The sequence below is a fragment of the Macaca fascicularis genome, chromosome 6 (assembly GCF_037993035.2).
Source record: "Macaca fascicularis isolate 582-1 chromosome 6, T2T-MFA8v1.1".
NCBI classification, from domain to species: domain Eukaryota; kingdom Metazoa; phylum Chordata; class Mammalia; order Primates; family Cercopithecidae; genus Macaca; species Macaca fascicularis.
In genome coordinates this window covers 102,964,684-102,971,463 of record NC_088380.1, presented here as the reverse complement: position 1 = coordinate 102,971,463, position 6,780 = coordinate 102,964,684, and the positions used below count along the sequence as shown (strand labels likewise).

The window sequence follows — 6,780 nt, the reverse complement described above, 5'->3', positions numbered from 1 at the left end:
GCTCAACTAACACGCCATGTGAGAGAAACAGTTGCTTCAACATCCATTTCCTCCTCCGCTTCTGACCAAGGCTCTGCACTAAATGCTTCATTCCCCAGCTGTCTTTGTGCACCCACGTGGCCATGTGGGTCCATTCTGGCCTATGTGATATAAGTAGAATTGTTGAGCAGGACGTCCAAAAGGACTCCTTAAAAGGAGCCAAACTACTGAGTATGGGGTTGTTTTATTTTTTCTTTTTCCTGCTGCTTTGAATGCAGCGGTGATTGCAGGAACAAAGCTGCTATCTTGGGGCATGAGGTGATCTAGAAGATACAACCACCTTCAGTCAAAGTGCCTGAGGCAATGATAAGAGAAGCTGGGCTCTCTGATAAGATCACAGATCCAGTGCACAGGGGAGGATTGCCTGCCTTCAGATTCCTTTCATGTGAAAAGACAGACCTTTATATGTGTGAGCCTCTGTTAGCTTGAATCTTCTGTTTTATGAAGCCAAACTTAACCCTAACTGCCATACACCGTCTACTTCTATTTTATGATGCTCTCTCTAATCTCTTAGGTAATTGTGTCCCCCCAGAAACCTATGGAGAGCTGAAGGGGTTTTAGGATCATGGAATTCACCCTCCTCCTTTGGTAAAAGAAGACAAAGGCCAGAGAGCTGTGTGATGGCTGAGGCATGCGATTGTAAACCAAAAGGTACCTGAGACCGATCTCAATCCATTTAAAAGTTAATTCTGCCAAGGTTAAGGACGTGCTTGGAAGGAAAAAACACAGGATCGTGAAACACTCTGTGGTCTATGCCTTCCTCCCAAGATGATTTTGAGGGCTTCAGTAGTTAAAGGGGAAGGGTGGGCTGAAGAGGAAGGGTGGGCTGGAGGGAAGGGTGGGCTGGAGGGGAAGGGTGGGCTGGAGAGGAAGGGTGGGCTGGAGGGGAAAGAGGGAATCTGTGGTGGTCCTCAGGTTGCAAGAGAAAGAGAGCAGATGGGGAATGATCAGTTATGTCTTCATCTCGCATGCGGTAAATCAGTCCTTTACATAAGATAAGGTGAACATAGACCAGCTTCCTGTGGAGGTATGTAACCCTTTATCTGAGCTATCTGCTTAGGAACAAAAGGAAAGGCAGTTTCTTGCATGATTCAGCTTCAGTTTAATGTTTTTTCCTTTTTGGCTGTAAATTGGGGTCCTGAGGCTTTATTTTTCCCTGCACACTATATTGTATGTGAAAATTGTTGTTCAGGACCTAAAGTTGTTTACTTACTCCAGCTACGTCCCTTAGCTCAATTTCCATTTAGAGTGGCTTCTGGAAGGCTGGAATTGAAATCCACCAGTGCCCATTTCAAGGTGTTCCCAACATCACCTAGGAAAAAGGAGCCCGGATATGCTTCCCTATGGATGCAGGTCAGTCATCATAATGCGCAGAAACAGCATGGACCTCAGCCTGGAGCCATTGTCCTGAAAGGGGATTCTTCCCAGCTTCGGCCTGCGACTGATCCCTGAGAAGCGACCGCTCCATCCCTGAACCCTTCCTGCTTGTGTCTCCTCACTTCCTAGTGATCACGGCATTCAGCCTCAGAATGCCGCAGGCCTATCCCACTGGAAGCTGCCGAGGTGCCTCCTGCCACACAGGACGCCCGGCACAGCAGCAGGATCAAGGGACCAGCAGGGAAGAAGCTGCAGTGATTTGGGGGAACAGCCTGAAAATCACCTGGAGCCTGGTGGCAGGTGGTCCCACCTCCTCCCCAATATTAGGTACCAGAGAAAATGACAATATGAGCAGCTCATGTCACCATTATTAGTAGAGTCTTTTTATTCTTTCCTTAATTTTTTGTCATGAAATTGAGCACTATAGGCCCATTTCCTTTTTTCTTTTTTTTTTTTTTCTTTTTTTTCTTTTTTCTTTTTTTAGACAGAGTCTTGCTCTGCTGCCAGGCTGGAGTGCAGTGACACAATCTCGGCTCACTGCAAGCTCCGCATCCCAGGTTCACGCCATTCTCCTGCCTCAGCCTCCTGAATACCTGGGACTGCAGGCGCCCTTCACTATGCCTGGCTAATTTTTTGTATTTTTAGTAGAGACGGGGTTTCACCGTGTTAGCCAGGATGGTCTCGATCTCCTGACCCCGTGATCTGCCCACCTCGGCCTCCCAAAGTGATGAGATTACTGACGTGAGCCTCCCCACCAGGCCTATAGGCTCATTTTCTGCTTTTAATGCCACCAATACATGAAATTCCAGAGCTGCTTCAGTAAAAAAGTTTCATTTTCATTATTCTATTATTCATTACATTAATTCTATTATTTTATTCTCTTTGTTTTTTTTAGAGGAACTTCAGCGTGAGAGGGGCTATCCCTGCTGCCTTGTGGCTGCAGAAGGAGAGAGAAGGAACTTCTCCAAAAAGGGGTTTCATGAAAGCCCTGAGGCGAGATACTCACTTCAGAAGGTTCAGGACAAGGACACTCACTTTGTTCTGTGCGGTGTGGAGACACGGGTGAGCGTTCCTCAGTGGCACCAACTGTTTCCCTCTTGTCCTCAGCTGCCAGTGCCCTGGGATATGTCATTTGGACAGAACACTTTTCCATGTCCTGCCATCCATTCCACGGAGGCAGGAGAAAGGGGTCTGGAGGCAGGAACATAAGGCCGATTCACCCTGACTTCGGAGAACTAATCAAATGGAAACTCTTGGGCTATGACAGGAAATATCCTCTCCATTTACACAGGGCGTACACTGAGTACATGACTTTGTAATTGTACTTCCTCCTCTTCATTTACATAGGGTGCACACCAAGTAACCAATGGAAACCTCTAGAGGGGATTTAAACCCCAGAAACTTCAGTAACGGGCTCCCTCTGCTCAGGCGTTCCCACCCTGTAGAGTGTGCTTTCATTTTCCGTCAATCTCTGCTTTGCTGCTTCATTCTTTCCTTGCTCCATTTTTGCATTGTGTCCAAGTCTTGGTTCAAGGCACCAAGAAGCTGGACACCTTTAACCAGTAACATTATCTTAATATCTTGTTTCAAAACTGAATTCAGGTTTTCATCTGTTCACCTAGCTTTTAGAAAATTACAGTGAAATACAACTTGGAACTTCCACAGCTTAATGCGAGGGTCACTATGAGCTATACAACAGGTTTGATGTTTAAAAGTTTGTAACATTTTTTGTTGCTCTTTCATTTACAAACTACAGTAAATATTTTATTTCTTATGTTTAATTATGAAATATATGACACGTAAGAGTCTACAAAATTTGGGTGGGCACGGTGGTTCATGCCTGTAATCCCAGCACTTTCGGAGGCTGAGGCAGGTGGATCATTTGAGGTCAGGTGTTCAAGACCAGCCTGGCCAACATGGTGAAAACCGTCTCTACTAAAAAAATACAAAAAGTTGTCTGAGCATCATGGCAGGCACCTGTGATCCCAGCTACTCGGGAGGCTGAGGTGAGAGAGTTGTTTGAACCCAGGAGACAGAAGTTGCAGTGAGCCGAGATCATGCCATTACACTCTAGCCTGGGCTACATGAGCAAAACTCTGCCTCAAAAACAAACAAACAAACAAAATTGAATGTATAATCCGATAGATTAATAATTGCACTGATGTCATCATCCATTAGCATCGAGTGTCTTGAAAGGCTACAATATGCCCTTCTTTGATCACCTGGGTCTCCCTTCTTCACCCAGACATAGGACTGATGTGTTAATGTTTGTCTTGCTTTTCATAAGGTTTATCATTTCTGTGTATATTATTAAGCAATGTCATACATTATGGTTTGTGAACTGTATATGGAATAGCAGCGTATTTTTCAGTAATTTTCTTTGTTCACTGTAATTTTTCATTGTTGATACTTCTAACTGCAGTTCATTTTCACAGCTGTATCATATTCCACAATGTGACTGTGCCAGCTTTTTTCCTTGATAGAGGTGTGTTCGGATGGCTTTCAGGTGTTTTCTATTTCTTCAATCACTGCCTAAATATTCTTGCCCCGTATGTGTCTCTTGAAGACAGTGCAAGGGCATTTCTGGGGCAGACATGCCTGAGAAGGCAAGTGTGAGGCCACAGAGGGGCGTGTCTAGCTTTTTGTGAAATACAGTCTCTTAACAGGAGCAACAGCAGTGCATACTTTGCCAGCAGTTGATCTTTTCCACCTTTTGGATTTTTGTGGCTCTACTGAATGTGTTTCTTGAATTATTGGATGTATCCGCAGTACTTTGTTTACTTAAGTTTTGTAACTTTTTGCACGTGGACTTATCTTCCTTGGAATTTTATGTGGGGAGATATTTTGAGGACAGGGTTGCATTGTTTCAGCAAAGATGTTCACTCACATGGGGTAGAGGTGAAGTGAGCAGCCGCGTGGTGCCACGTCGATTTCACCCATGCTCTCAAGGTCTTCCAGCACAAACTCCTGGAGGACTGTTTCTCATCGGTTCCCAGGGTCAGTGGTTTTCCCTCCACCCAGCACCAATGCAGGGACAGCTGCTCTCCTTGCTGCTCCTGCTCTGAGGTGGGCTTTTATTTTAAGTCTAAGATGTCAGATTTCTGGCCTCATTTTGGAGAGACATACAGTTTTGTTTCTGATGCCACATCCTCTGTGCAACTGTCTAAACTGAAAAAAAAATTCCACTTTTGTTCCCGCCAATTCTTTATTGACTGCTGTGGATTCCATCCTTCAATGCGAGCTCAGTAATGCACTTACAAAGATGCATTTTTGTAGGTTTTACCCAACATCTCAGTTTTTGTTGGGAAAGCTATTTAGTGTCCCTTATGTTGAAAGTTGGAAGTGCCTGGCTGACACCATAGGTGAGAGAGCGGCTCTTATCCCTTTTCATCATCTTCCTGCTGGGTCCAGGCCTTCTTTTCCTCTGTGATTAAGCTGCCACAATGGGCCGGGTACGGTGGCTCATGCCTGTAATCTTAGCACTTTAGGAGGGCAAGGTGGGTGAATCATCCGAGGCCAGAGGTTCAGGACCAACCTTGCCAACATTGTGAAACTCCGTCTCTACTAAAAGTACAAAAAATTAGCCCAGCATGGTGGTGCATGCCTGTAATCTCAGCTATTCGGGAGGCTGAGGCAGGAGAATTTCTTGAACCAGGACCCGGCAGGTGGAGGTTGCAGTGAGCCGAGATCATGCCGCTGTACTCCAGTGCGGGCTACAGAGTGAGACTTCGTCTCAAAAAAAAAAAATAAATTTTATATATACATATATATATATGTATATGTATATGTATATTTGAAGTATTATCCAATGAGAGCAGGTGTTCCGGAAGACCTTATCTAAATACAGAATCTGAATGGGGGTCCATGTCACACCTGCCATTTTTTCATCTTCGCAGCTGGGCTTTTCGCCTCTTCTCTGCTGGACTGTGCTGTTTCCCACAAGGTGTTCAGAGAGTCTGCCCTGAATCGTACAACCAGGAGATGAGAAGCCCAGAGTGACACCAGCAGGAGAACATAAAGATGCGGTGATAGTTATCCTCCTCCTGCAGAGTCCATAGCAGTGCACTCCTACCGCTGGTGCCCTAGCTAAGCCTGGGGGCCAGCATGCCCGATGATAGTCTGGGAGTGCTGCAGTCAGGGTCCCCACAATGGGCACCCAGCCTGTGCCCTTGCAGTCTGCATGAGCGTGGCCATTGTCACCTCAGAGCCCCTGGGTACAGATCAATGCATCCTACCAGAGCTGCATGTGAGGAAGGACCATGTGAGTCCCGGGAAAGAGCTGAGGCCCTGCAGGGGGAGGTGGCCATGACCGAGACCTGATGCCTGTCTGGAGAATTGTCTGTGGGTGTGAGTGGCACTGTGGGGTCAGTGCCCAGGTTCTGCTGCTCCCCCTTCTCAAAGATCAGGGCCTGAGCAGGGGCTGGGGTGTGTGTGGCACCCGGAACTGCAGGGCCACCACCCATGTGTGAGGCCGTCATGGGGACCTGAACACGGTGTCGTGTGCAGACCCCACCCATCCATTGGCCCCAATTCCTGGCCAGCTTCTACCAAGGTGAGAGGGTGGAATTTGGAAGGTGGGTGTAAGCTGAAGCCTGTCCCCCAGTGGCTGACATGGCTGACATACAGTGGTGACACTCTGTGTGGGGGAAAGAAAGAGAGATCAGACTGTTATTGTGTCTGTGGAGAAAGACGAAGACATAAGAAAGTCCATTTTGATCTCTGTACTAGGAAAAATTCTTCTGCCTTGAGATGCTGTTAATCTGTAACCCCAGCCCCAACCCTGTGCTCACAGAGCATGTGCTGTATTGCCTCAAGTTTTAATGGATTTAGGGCTGTGCAGGATGTGTCTTAGTAAAAATGTGTTTGCACCTCCTGGGCTCCAGGCTGCCAGCTGCCTGCCCAGGGTCTGAATGTCCTATTGTGACCTGTTTCCTCACCTGGCCCAGAGGACAGATAGGGAAGGTTTGTTTTGAGGATTGGGCAGGGTAATCCCAGTCAGCCCTCATTAGCTTGCCTATCCTCCAGGTCTTTTTGATTTCTTTTTTCTCTTCTTTGTTATGAAACTCTGGAGAACTGTCCTCCAGCATGTCTTCAGCCGGGGAGGTGGAAAGGCTGGACCATGCCCTTGACTTCAGGGCCCCTTCTGGGTGCCCCCTCCTCCTAGGGTTTTTAAAAGCATATACTTAGCAACATACCCTGTACCTTAGGGAGCTGCAGAGAATGTCCTGCGTGTCATAACCAGTTCCCTGACCCCAGGCCATCATCACACCCCAAAGCCCAAATACTTTCAGGTGGCCAGCTTCAGACGAGAGTCTGAACTCAATGCTTGTTTTCTTGGGTCTACACAGCCCCGTAAGATGGGGC

At 47.0% G+C, this 6,780-nt stretch overlaps 1 long non-coding RNA gene across 2 annotated transcripts; it reads left to right on the top strand.

Moving 5' to 3' along the window:
• Window positions 1-553: 553 nt before the first annotated feature.
• LOC135971377 (uncharacterized) lies at window positions 554-3,790 on the top strand. 2 transcript variants are annotated; one of them, XR_010587532.2, is made up of 3 exons: window positions 554-690; window positions 1,271-1,743; window positions 2,312-3,790. It is a non-coding gene; the product is annotated as an uncharacterized lncRNA (long non-coding RNA). The 2 variants fall into 2 exon arrangements; XR_012413979.1 differs by lacking the exon at window positions 554-690 and having other exon boundaries at window positions 1,161-1,743.
• The last annotated feature ends 2,990 nt before the right edge of the window (window positions 3,791-6,780 follow it).